Source organism: Rhinolophus sinicus, chromosome X (assembly GCF_036562045.2).
Source record: "Rhinolophus sinicus isolate RSC01 chromosome X, ASM3656204v1, whole genome shotgun sequence".
Taxonomy (NCBI): domain Eukaryota; kingdom Metazoa; phylum Chordata; class Mammalia; order Chiroptera; family Rhinolophidae; genus Rhinolophus; species Rhinolophus sinicus.
The window spans coordinates 26,951,003-26,963,496 of record NC_133768.1 but is presented as its reverse complement, the minus strand read 5'-3'; the positions used below and the strand labels follow the sequence as shown (position 1 = coordinate 26,963,496).

The 12,494-nt window shown below is 33.2% G+C and overlaps 1 pseudogene; it reads right to left on the bottom strand.

The window, feature by feature from the left end:
• Positions 1–6,716: 6,716 nt before the first annotated feature.
• LOC109451729 (small ribosomal subunit protein uS2) lies at positions 6,717–7,593 on the bottom strand (annotated as a pseudogene).
• Positions 7,594–12,494: the final 4,901 nt, after the last annotated feature.

The window sequence follows — 12,494 nt, the reverse complement described above, 5'->3', positions numbered from 1 at the left end:
ACTTCCAAACACCATTACAGTGAGGATTAGGTTCAACCTATGAATTTCGGGAAGACACAGACATTCAGTCTGCAGCATAAGGTCATATATCAGCCTTGTACTTTTGTATTTCTCAGTTCTCTCTTTTCGTCAAACTGTGTGGAATCTTGACCATACATGCATTCTACTGGTCACCTGTCTATAAGTGTTTGTATACTAAAGTCCTTTGGTCTCCTTCCCACCATATAACTTGCAGTTGGAATTTGCTAATCAGCAACTATTGTGAGGCCAGATCCTTCTAGCCTTCCCTTCCATATTGTAGCACGACCCTGAGGTATGATTTTCTGAGTTGTTTACACCAGCATTTAGACTTATTTCACTTTAATCAGTTCAAATTCAATTTAAATTCTATAGTACTTATAATAAAATTAATATCAATTCAGTATATTAGATTAAAATTAATTAATTTACCTACATGTAATATTCCAGATAAGCTACAATATGACTTCTTATTAGTTTTAGATAAAATTGATCTTAACAACAATGGAAGTCTTATTCTAGTCCATTCTGAGCATTGTACATTTGAGTGTTTTTCTTAAAATAGAGCCTATTTTTTAGTTATGTTGGTTACATAGTCCCTTTTTCAAATTATAGGGATTCTTATAAAATTTCCGCAAGAATAGAAAATCTTGGAACTGGTAACAATGTTCCTCCCTGGAATTTATGTTTAGGGACAGAGGGAGCAAGAGAGAATAAGAAGATGAAGAAACTTTATATAATTTATACTTTTTTACAGTGTATTGTTTGAAATTTTACAGTGAAGGTGTACAACCTTTGAAAGTTAAAAGTCATAGGAACAATATGGAAATTTTTCAATACTTGATCACCTCATTCATTCATTTATGCATTCATTCAACCCATACCTATTGGGTACTTAAGTTCTTACTCTGATGAAAAAAAGGAAAATAAAACATACTCCCTGTTAACAGTCCAGAGAGCAAACATACAGATGCAGCAATGATTCTAGTGCTAAAATTTGAAAATCAGTGCATAGTAGTGGCTAATAATGTGGTCACTGTTGTTATATGGATTTGAATCCCGACTTAATTATACGCGTACAGTAGAGTTCACGAATTTTAAGTGTTGTATTTGATAAATTTTAGTAATCGTGTGTATACATAAACCACTACCACAATTCAAATGTAGAATATGTTATCACACTAATTTTTTTCCTTCTACCCTTTGATTCCCTCCACCAACCCCTGGCCCAAAGCAACCATTTATCTTTTCTATGTCTCTATAGATTTTCTCGAAGTTCATATGAATTGCATTATATAATATGTAGTGTTTTGTATTTGATTTTCCCCACTAAATCATCCATGTTCTCTCGTGTGTTAATACATTATTCCTTTCTGTAGCAGTATATATTCCATAGTGTGGAGGTACCACAATTTCATTCATCAGATGATGGAGGTGTGGGTTGTTTCCTATTTGTGTTTAACTTGAATAGTGAATGAATAGTATATGGACACGAGGTTTTATTTTCTTTAGTTAGATAATGAGTAGAATTTCTGGGTTGATAGTATTTCAGTTACATTATAAAATATTGCCTAACTCTTTTTGAAAGTGGCTGACTGCTTTGCAATTTCACAAGGCATGTTAGAGAGTTCCACTTGCTCCACATCCTCATTAGCACTTGGTGTCATCGGTAGTTTTAACTTTAGCCATGCTATTGAAAATGTATAGTGTTATTATATCATGGACAACTTTTATTTCCATGATGACTAGAGATTTTGAATATCTTTCCATGTGCATATTGTCAATTTGCATGAATTTTTTAAATGTTTAAAACATTTGCTCATTAAAACTTGGGTTGTTTGTCATTGAGTTGTACACAAACAATGCATTGTTTGGATAAACAATGTTTAGACATGATGTATCATCTTTATATATTATAGGATTTAATTTGCTAATTTTAAGATATTTTGTGTTTATGTTCATTAAGGCTAACCATTTATGTTTTTTTGATGGGATGTCTTTGTTTTAGTATCAGAAAATACTGGTTTGATAAAATTAATTGGGAAGTCTTTCTTCCTCCTATATTACCAGAAAGAGTTTGTTTAGCATGACAATTTTTTCTTCCTGACATATCTGATGGAAATCACTTGTCAATTCATCTAGGCCAAGAGTGTTTTTTGGTTGTTGGTTGATTTGTTTTTATGGGAACATTTTAAATTACAATGTTAATATTCTACATAAAGGTAGTTAAGTTTTCTGTTTATTTTTGGATCATTGGGTCATTTGTGTATTTCAAGGAGCTGTTCATTTCTTCTAGGTTATCATATTTATGGGCATAATGTTCATTATATTCTCTTTTTATTTATATCTAGTATATCTAGTGGGTATACAATATTAGTTTCTGGTGTACAGTACAGTGACTCACCATTTATATATCTTACAATGTGATCAGCTCACTAAGTTTAGTAACCATCTGCCACTGTGCAAACTTACCACAGTACTATTGACTATATGGCCCTTCATCTTTTTCACCCATCCTATCACCCCTGCTACCCTCAAACCCAGTTTAATCTCTCTTCCTAAGTGTCTGTTTTTGTTTTGTTTGTTCATTTTTTTTTTTAGAATCTACATATTATTGAAACCATCTGGTATTTATCTATTTGTGTTTCCCTTTCTGACTTATTTCATTTAGCATAATACCGTCTAGGTCCATCCTTGTAGCAAATGGCAAGATTTTATTCTTTGTTTTATTTCTGAGTAATATTTCATTGCATGTATGTAACAGTCTCCTTTATCCATTAATCTATTGATGGACATCTAGGTTGCTTCCATATTTTGGCTATTGTAAATAATGCTACAATGAACGTAGGGGTGCCTATATCGTTTCAAATCACTGTTTTCGTTTTCTTCAGATAAAGAACAAAAAGTGGGATTGCTGGGTCATGTCGCAGACCTATTTTTAGTGTTTTGTGGAATCTCGATACTGCTCTTCATACTGGCTGCACCAAATTACAATCCGACTAACAGACCACAAGGGTTCCATTTCCTTCACATCCTTGCCAACACTTGTTGTTTGTTGTCTTTTTGATAATAGCCATTCAGACAGGTGTGAGGTGGTATCTCATTGTGGTTTTGATTTGCATTTCCCTGATGATTAGTGATGTTGAGCATCTTTTCATATATCTGTTGGCCATGTGTATGTCTTTGGAGAAATGTCTCTTCATGTCATTTGCCTGTTTTTTTTTTTTTTTATCAGATCCTTTCTTTCATTATTATTATTATTATTTTTTGCTATTGAATTTTATGTGCTCCTTATTTACTTTGGATATCAACCTCTTACAGGTTTATCATTTCTGAATAGTATATTCTCCCATTCAGTAGGTTGTCTTTTCATTTTGTTTATGGTTTCCTTTGCTGTGCAGAAGCTTTTTAGTTTGATGACATTTCATTTGTTTATCTTTGCCTTTGTTTTCCTGGATTAAGGGAACATATCCAAAAAGATAATTACTAAGACTGATGTCAAATAATTTACTATGTATATTTTCTTCAATGAGGCCAGCATTACCCTGATCCCAAAGCCAGGCAAACACACTACATGAAAAAGAGAGAATTACAGTCCTGATGAATATTATATTCTCTCTTTACCCATTTATTTCTTTATTTTCACTTTTTAAATTTAAATTGTTTTATTTTTATTGTAAAATATACAAAACATAAATATTACCATGTTAACCACTCTTAAGTGTACAGTTCAGTGGTACTAAATGCATCACATTGCTGTGCAACCATCACCACCATTCATTTCCAGACTCTTCAGAGTCTTGCAAAACATAAATATACCCATTAGAGACTCATTCCCCCTCCCCTTCCCGCCAGCCCCTGGGAACCTCCTTTCTACTCTATGTCTAAAAATTTGACTACCCTAGGTACCTCTTATAAGGTATCATACAGTATTTTTTCCTTTTGTGACTGGCTTATTTCACTTAGCATAATGTCCTTATGGTTCATGCCTGTTGTAGTACGTGTCAGAAATTCCTCCATTTTTTAAGACTATTACTTTCAGGTGTACAAAACAACATTGTGATCAGACATTTACACACCTCACAAAGTAATAACCCCAATAAGTCTACTACCCCTCTGATATCATACATGGTTATTATAATACCATTGACTATATTTCCTACACTGTACTTTACATCCTGTGAATATATATATATATATATGTATATATATATATATATATATATATAAATATATAAATTATAGTTAATATACAATATAATTTTATGTTAGTTTCAGGTGTACAGTACAGTGTAAGTCTAATAACCGTCTGACTCCATACATAGTTTCACAACATTATTGACTGTATTTCCCATAGTGTATTTCACATCCCCATGACTACCAATTTGTACTTCCACAGTTTCTTTATCCAGTCGTCTATTGATGGGCCTTTTGGTTGTTTCCATATCTTGGCTATTGTGAATAGCGCTGCAGTAAGCACAGGGGTTCATATGATTTTTTCGAGTTAGTGTTTTGGAATTCTTTGGATAAATACCCAGGAGTGGAATTGCTGGGTCATAAGGTAGTTCTATTTTTAATTTTTTTTTTGAGGAACCTCCATACTATTTTCCATAGTGGCTGCACTGATTTGCAGTCCCACCAACAGTGCACAGGGGTTCCCTTTTCTCCACATCCTCGCCAGCACTTGTTGTTTTTTGATTTATTGATGATAGCCATTCTGACAGGAGTGAAACCGTATCTCATTGTGGTTTTTATTTGCATTTCTCTGATGATTAGTGACATGGAGCATCTTTACATATGTCTGTTAGCAATCTGTATGTCCTCTTTGGCAAAATATTTATTCAGGTCCTCTTCACATTTATTAATTGGATTTTTTTTTTTTTTTTTTTGGTGTTGAGTTGTATGAGTGTTTTTTTTAAATAAATTTTGGAGATTAACCCCTTATCAGATGTATCATTAGCAAATATTTTCTCCCATTCACTAGGATGTCTTTTTGTTTTGTTGACGATTTCCTTTGCTGTGAAAAAATTTTTTAGTTTGATGTAGTCCCATGTGTTTATTTTTTTTATTTTATTTCTCTTTCCCTAGGAGATATATCAGTAAAAATATTACTAAAAGTACTATCAGAGAGTTTACTTCCTATGCTATTTCTAGGAGTTTTATGGTTTCGGGTATTACATTACAGTCTTTAATCCATTTTGAATTTATTTTTGTATATCGCATAAGAAGGTGGTCCAACCTTTCATTTTTTTGCATGTATCTGTCCAGTTTTCCCAGCAACATTTATTGAATACATTGTCTTTACCTCAGTGTAAATTCTTTCTTCCTTTGTCATAGATTAAAAGGCATGGATTTTTTTCAGGGCTCTCTATTCTGTTCCATTGATCTATGGTTCTGTTTTTTATGCCAGTACCAGGCTGTTTTGATTGCTATAGCCTTGAAGTATAATTTGATATCAGGTACCATCATACCTCCAGCTTTGTTCTTCTGTCTGAGGATTGCCATGGCTATTTGCCGTCTTTTATGGTTCCATGTAAATTTTCGGAATATTTGTTCTTGTTCTGTGAAAAATGCCATTGGTATTTTGATAGGGGTTCCATTGAATCTATATATTGCTTTGGGTGGTATGGAAATTTTAACCATATTAATTCTTCGTATACATAAGCATGGTATATGTTTCCATTTGTTTGTATCTTCTTTAATTTCTCTCTTCAGTGTTATAATTTTCTGAGTATAGGTCTTTTACTTCATTGATTACATTTATTCTTACGTATTTTGTTTTTTTGATGCAATGGAAATGGGATTGTTTTCCTAATTTATCTTTCTGACACTTCATTATTGGTGTATAAAGATGCAACCAATTTCTGAATATTCGTTTTGTAGCCTGCTACTTTACTAAATTCATTGATCAATTCTAAGAGTTTTTTTGGTGGAATCTTTGGGGTTCTCTATGTAGAATATCATGATATATATATATATATATATATATATATATATATATATATATATATATATGTATATATACACATAAACACAGAGGGTGCCAAAAAATATATATATATACAAGTGGATACTTTGGTCAACATTGCTCAAGCAGTAGTTCGCCATAATCAGAAGTGTCTGGACGCTGATGGTAACCGCTTTGATCACCTCTTGTAATTGCAGAAGTTAAACGTGACTTGTATTCATCTTTTGTTATCAGCAAATATTGAGTATTACAATGTTAATACAGTTTTCCTTTCTTAAAATGTGTATACATTTTTTTTGGATATATATATATGTTGTTGTTTTTGGATATATATATATATATATATATATATATATATATATATATATATATATATATATATATATTTCCAAGTATGTGGAGGGTTTTCTAGTTATTTATACTGATCTTTAATTTAATTATGTTTCAGACAGAGAACACACTATGGATGATTTCATTCTTTAAAATGTAATAATACATTGGGTCTTAATTGATGGCTCAGCATGTTGTCTATCACAATAACGTACCAGGTCCATATGAAAAGAATTTGTGTTCTGATGTTATTGTGTTTTAAGCTCTGTAAATGCCAAGAAAGTTTAGTTGATAAAAACTTTTTTTAGTTTTCTACGTCTGAATTTTTGCACAGTTCCTTTAAAATGTTTTAAGTTGTTAGATACTATTTGTTTTCCATCAACCTTATTTCCATTTTGCTTTAGACTTTGTGGAGGAACAGCTTTGGCCACTCAGTGGTTGTCCTATCCATTCAGTTGCCTGAGCAGTAGGGGCTGCAGACCAGTCTTCAGTGGCGGGCTGAGCACCCTCGTCTTCAGTGGGGAACTGCTGTGTAGACACAGAGGGCACCTGCATTCCTTCACACAAGTCTGTGACCTCACGCTGAGAAGCAGTGAACTCAGCAGCTGAAGCAGTCCATTCGCCCTGAAATTCCTCCTTAGTCACAACATTTTCAGCAGCAGCCTGCTCTTCCTTTTCAATTTCTTCAGGGCCTCTGTAGAAGTAAAGGTCAGGCATGACCTCCCTCGGGTACTGGTGGGAGATGGTGCCACGTATGCACAGAACTTCACCACATTAGACCCATGAAGTGAGCGCCCTTGTTAGTGCAAGAGATAGAAATGTCCACATAGTGCAGAGGAGAGTCCGTGTTACACAGTGCAATGGTTGGCGGGTTAACATAAGATACCTCTGTGAGAGACTCGTAGTCAGCTCTGGGATAGGTGACAACCAGGCATCTTGGCTCCGGGAAGGCTGCCTGGGTCTGGTTAGTGAATATCCTGGGAGGGAAGCAGCCAGCAATACGTATGGCTCAAGTGGCGGCAGCAAACTTCAGCATAGCTCGCTGGCCAGTATTCTTGGATGATATGATGCTGCCATCAGCTGGGGTTTCAATGGCACGAGCTGCCAGCAGAAGCTTCTCCCAGGTTCTCTTCAGATTTATGATATAGGTGCCATCACTTTTCCATTTGTAGATGTACTGTTCCATTAGGAAGTCAAGGTTGGTGCCAAGGAAGTCTTGCTGCAAGAAATTTGAGGACATCCTCTTTCACTTGCAGGACATCAAGGGCTCCGGACATTGTGAAAGATCCGCTTTAAGTTATGTGGGAACTGAGAACAATGCCGTGTGGGTCCATCTCTGGGTAGCGCAGAAAGGCTTATTAAAATTGGTTTTAAAATTATGTTATTTTTGGCAAAAATTGCATGTATTTAAGGTGTGCAGTATGAATTTTGATGTATATATATGTTGTGAAATACCAAAATCAATACCAAAATCAAACTAATGAACATATCCATCATCTTCCGAAGTTACCGTTGTGTGTGTGTGTGTGTGTGTGTGTGTGTGTTTGGTAAGGACTATTGAGATCTACTCTCTATGAAAGTTTCAAGTATGCAATACACTATTAATATTTATAGTCACCATGCATATATTAAGTCTCCATAGCTTATTCATGTTATAACTAAAATTTTTACCCTTTGATCAATATCTTTCCTTTCCCCCATCCCCTAGCCTCTGGTAACCACCATTCTACTCTCTGTTACTATGAGTTCTACTTTTTTTTTTTCAAGATTCCACATATAAGTGAAATCATGCAATGTTTGTCTTTCTGTGTCTGGTTTAGTTCACTTAACATATTTCTATCAACCACTGAGAGGGATGTTAAAATCTTCATTCTGATTTTGGAATTATTTGTTTATTCCTTTAATTATATCAATTTTTGTTCATGTGTTTTGAAACTCTGTTATTTAAAGGTATACACATTCATGACTATGTTTTCTTACATAATTGATGCTGTATCATTATGAAATATTCCTCATTAACTTTAGTAGTATTTTATATCTTGATATCTGTTATTAACATGGCCATTTAAGCCTTCTTATGCTTATAATCTTTATGGTATATCATTTTCTATTCATTTACTTTCTACCTATTGGTGACATCATGCATCTCTTGTAAACAGCAAGTTAGGTCTCCCTTGTTTAATTCTTTCTTAAAATCTCTGCTTTTTTACTGTAGCTTGTTAACATTAAATGTAATTATTTATATGATTTGTTTCTACAATTTTATTATTTGTTCCCTTATTCTTTGTTTTTCATTCCAACTAACCCTTGCCCCGTTATTTTTTGGTATTATTTTAAACATTTCTAGAATTCTGTTTTAATTTTTCTACTGGCTTTTTAGCTATATGTCTTTGTATTTTTTAGTGGTTATTCTGAGCAGTACAATAAATGTCTTTTACATTTTACTATCCAGGTACAATAAATAGTTTACCACTTCACGTAAATAATAGAATCTTTGAAACCCTGTAGGTCCATATATCATTCAACCTTTATGCCAGAGTTGACAAACAATGACACATAGTTCAACTGCCTGTTTTGTAAATAAAGTTTTATTGGAACACAGCCATAACTGTACACTTATGTATTATCTATGGCTGCTTTTATGCTACTGCGGCAGAGTTGAGTAGTGGGCACAGAGCCCTTATGACTTTCAAAACAAAACGTTTGCTATTTGACCTTTTCTGGTTGTTATATGTGTTGTATTTTTATGCATTATGAACCCCACAAAATCATTTCATAATGTTTGGTTTAATCAGTTATGTGTATAATGTCAAAATTAAGAAAAAATAAGTAGTCATTTGTATATTCTCAGATATTTATAATTTTCAATGCTGTTCATTCCTTACTGAGCACGTGTTTCCATGTGGCATTACTCCACTTCAGCCTGTGGAAATTTCTTTAGCATTCCTTATAATATATGTCTGCTAGTAACAAATTCTCTTATTTATTTATTCATTTCCTTATTTATTTGGTTAATCTGATGCTGTCTTTATTGTGATGTGACTCTTGAAGGATATTTTATAGACTATCCTGTGTATAGATTCTAGGTGAACAATTATATTTGTTTGTTTGCTTGTGTATGTGTTTGTTCTAGCACTTAAGTAGTGCTATTTTCCTCTCTTCTGCATCCATAGTGTCTGATGAAAAAGTCAGTTGTTAATTAAATTGTTACCCTGTAGGTAATAGGTTGTTTTTCTCTTCCCTCATTCAAGATTTTCTCTTTTTTCTAGCTTCTAACAGTTTGATTGCTGTTCTTTCCACACGTTCTGTTTATAATTTTCTACCCTTAATCAAGTTTGGGAAATTTTTGGACATTATTCCTTCAGACTTTTTTCTATCTTGTTTTTTCATTTCTCTTCTTCCAGGATTCCAATTACATATGGGGCAGATTGTGTAGTATTACCTAACATGTCTTTGAGACTCTGTTCATTTATTTTCAGTCTTTTTATATATACTTTTTGCATAATTGGATAATTTCTATTGATTTATTTTTCCAAGTTCACTTAGACTTTCCTGTGTCATTTCCATTTGTCTGGTAAATCCATCAATTTTTTTATTTTTAGTTTCAGATTTTTTTAAGTTCTGAATTTCCATTTTAGTTTATTGTATCTACTTTTTGTGATGGCATTTCCCATATTTTCAACCATTATAAGCGTATTTTGCTTTATTTCATTGAGGGTTGTTATAATTGCCGCTTTTAAATTCTTGTTTGCTACTTCCAAAATCTGGGTTACTTCAGAGTTGGTCTTTGTTTAATATGATTTCTCTTTGTTTCATTTCCCTAGTTCCCTACTACTTCTGCTTAAGTTTGTACCTTAAATGTACAGATTTTAATTTTTAAGCATTTTGGATTCTATTAATTTTTCTCAAATAAGTGATGTTTCTTTACTTTTAACATGTAATTTCCGTAGTTGGACTTAAATTGCAAACTCCACTTTTTGAGTTCAGATCTTTTGTCTTTAGATGAGCTGATGTTAGTCTTCTCTGTGCATGCATGTGTCAAGGGTTAGGCAGAACTGTGGGCAAAGAGAATTAGCACTTTGCCTTCCTGGTTTCCTCACACTGTTCTTCATCAGCAATTTCCCCAACTTCAGTTTTCAGACTCTCCAGACTAGAAATGCCCAATACCTTGCCACCTTATACACTAAATGACTGCACTTGACAGCAGGCTAAGTCCATTAAAATTAACTTTTAATTCATGCAACCCCTCCTTTAAGCATGTACTCACCACCAGATTTGGATAGCTTCTGTTCACTTTTCATTGCCTATATGTATGTACTTTTGGTGTAATGTCCAGGTTTTTGTTTGTTTTCTGCAGAGATGCCATTCTGGTAAGGCCTTATTCTGTTATTACTAATGAGAGCCTCAAGTTTCAATACATTTGTTTTTTGAATTTATAGTTGTTTCAAAGATGATGTTTTCTATAATTTTTTTACGACAGTTTCTTATCTCTGTAATTTCAATTGACTTCTTACATAGAATTTGCCAATCCTGGATGTATTACAATAATTTGTTTCATATTTCCTCCTCTTTTAATATTTTTGGAAATTTTTTGTGTTCTACAATAAAAATACATATTAATTTTACAAAACTTAGACTTACAAAACTTAAAACTTACAACGTGGCAAATATGTATTTCAAAGATACATTATGCTGATGTTTGTGAGACTATCGATTTAAATTCACACCAGGCTTGTTATAATTAGAAAAATGAAAACAAAAATGGAATTTATTCCTTCACCACTAGGCTTGATTTATCACATCTTTTCTGTACCCCATCAGTTGAATATAATTGTTGCATTTAGGTAAATTTTTAAATAAATATTTCTAGCATTATGAATTACATGTGTCCTGTGGTAAGTGCTCTCATTAGTAGGTATCATCCTGAGTGATGGAGGCGACATGGAATCTCAGTGTGGGGAGGCTCAGCATCATTTAAACACACACATTTATTTCCTTGAAATGTGTTAAGAACCGATAAACAGTTCCCTGCACAAATATCTCTTTTACTTTTTAGTACTTATAAAAAGCTAGTGGATCATTAGAGTAATCCCCAGAGTGAGTTTAAACAGTTATTTCAGAAACAGAGGAAAGAAACATCAGTGCAGCAGAGATTTATTTTTAACACTCTGACTTCCAAGTCAGAATCAATTTTTCTTTTGTACATAATGGTGATAGGAAGGTGAAGGCTAGGATTCAGGATCTAAGATTTTATCTTATTATAGTTTATGAAATATGACTATTTTAAAGAGAAAGGAAACTTCTGCCAGGGATAGAATTGATTTCGATCTAGAGAGTATTTTAGTGTTGTATAGGATATCATATAGATATTATAACTTAGTGAATATTCTTTCAGTTTCCTCACCTGCACAGTTAAGATTACGTACCTCCTAGGGTTTTGTGCAATTATCAAATTTTTAAAAAGTCATAATTGTCAAGTAACTTTTGAATTCTGATAATTGTGAACTTTTGATCATGGATGCTGAGATGGTCAAACTTTATCACAGCAACATGTGACCGTCTTAGATCATTGTAAACCTTTTTAGCTTGAAACTGAATTCCATAATAACTATCATTTAAAATGGAAAATATTTGGGAAAATTCAAAGAAGCTAATACCCTCAGATAAGCAAGAAAAGTTATTTTAGGGAGAACAGAAAACGGTGAAGATTATCAGAAAAAAAGTCCTGCTTTGCTGGAAATAGGCCATTATCTTAAATCTCCTTGTTTATTTTATTAATCTCATACTGAATATTTTGAGGCCTTGGAAAATTTAGCACTTTTGAAGGGTACTATTGTTTCTGATTTATGGGCAGTTATTGACATGGTTACATATCAGCTGAGGGTTAGAGCTCAACCAAAAATTCAGTTGTTGACTAGATTTAAATAATTAACTGGAAAATAAGGAGGAACTTTAAAGTTCTTTGAGGAAAGCTCTATGTTTTACAAATCCATGGAGAGGAGAAATCAAATATCCAAGTTTACTTAGTTAGTTGAGAGCAAGTGACTACAATTCCAGCATTTTGAATTTCATGACATTATACATTCAGTTATTTTATACCACCCAGACATGGTTTTAAAAGCAATCAAGTCCTCTATTTCTCCCTGCCACCATAACATGTACCTCCTTATGCCCCACT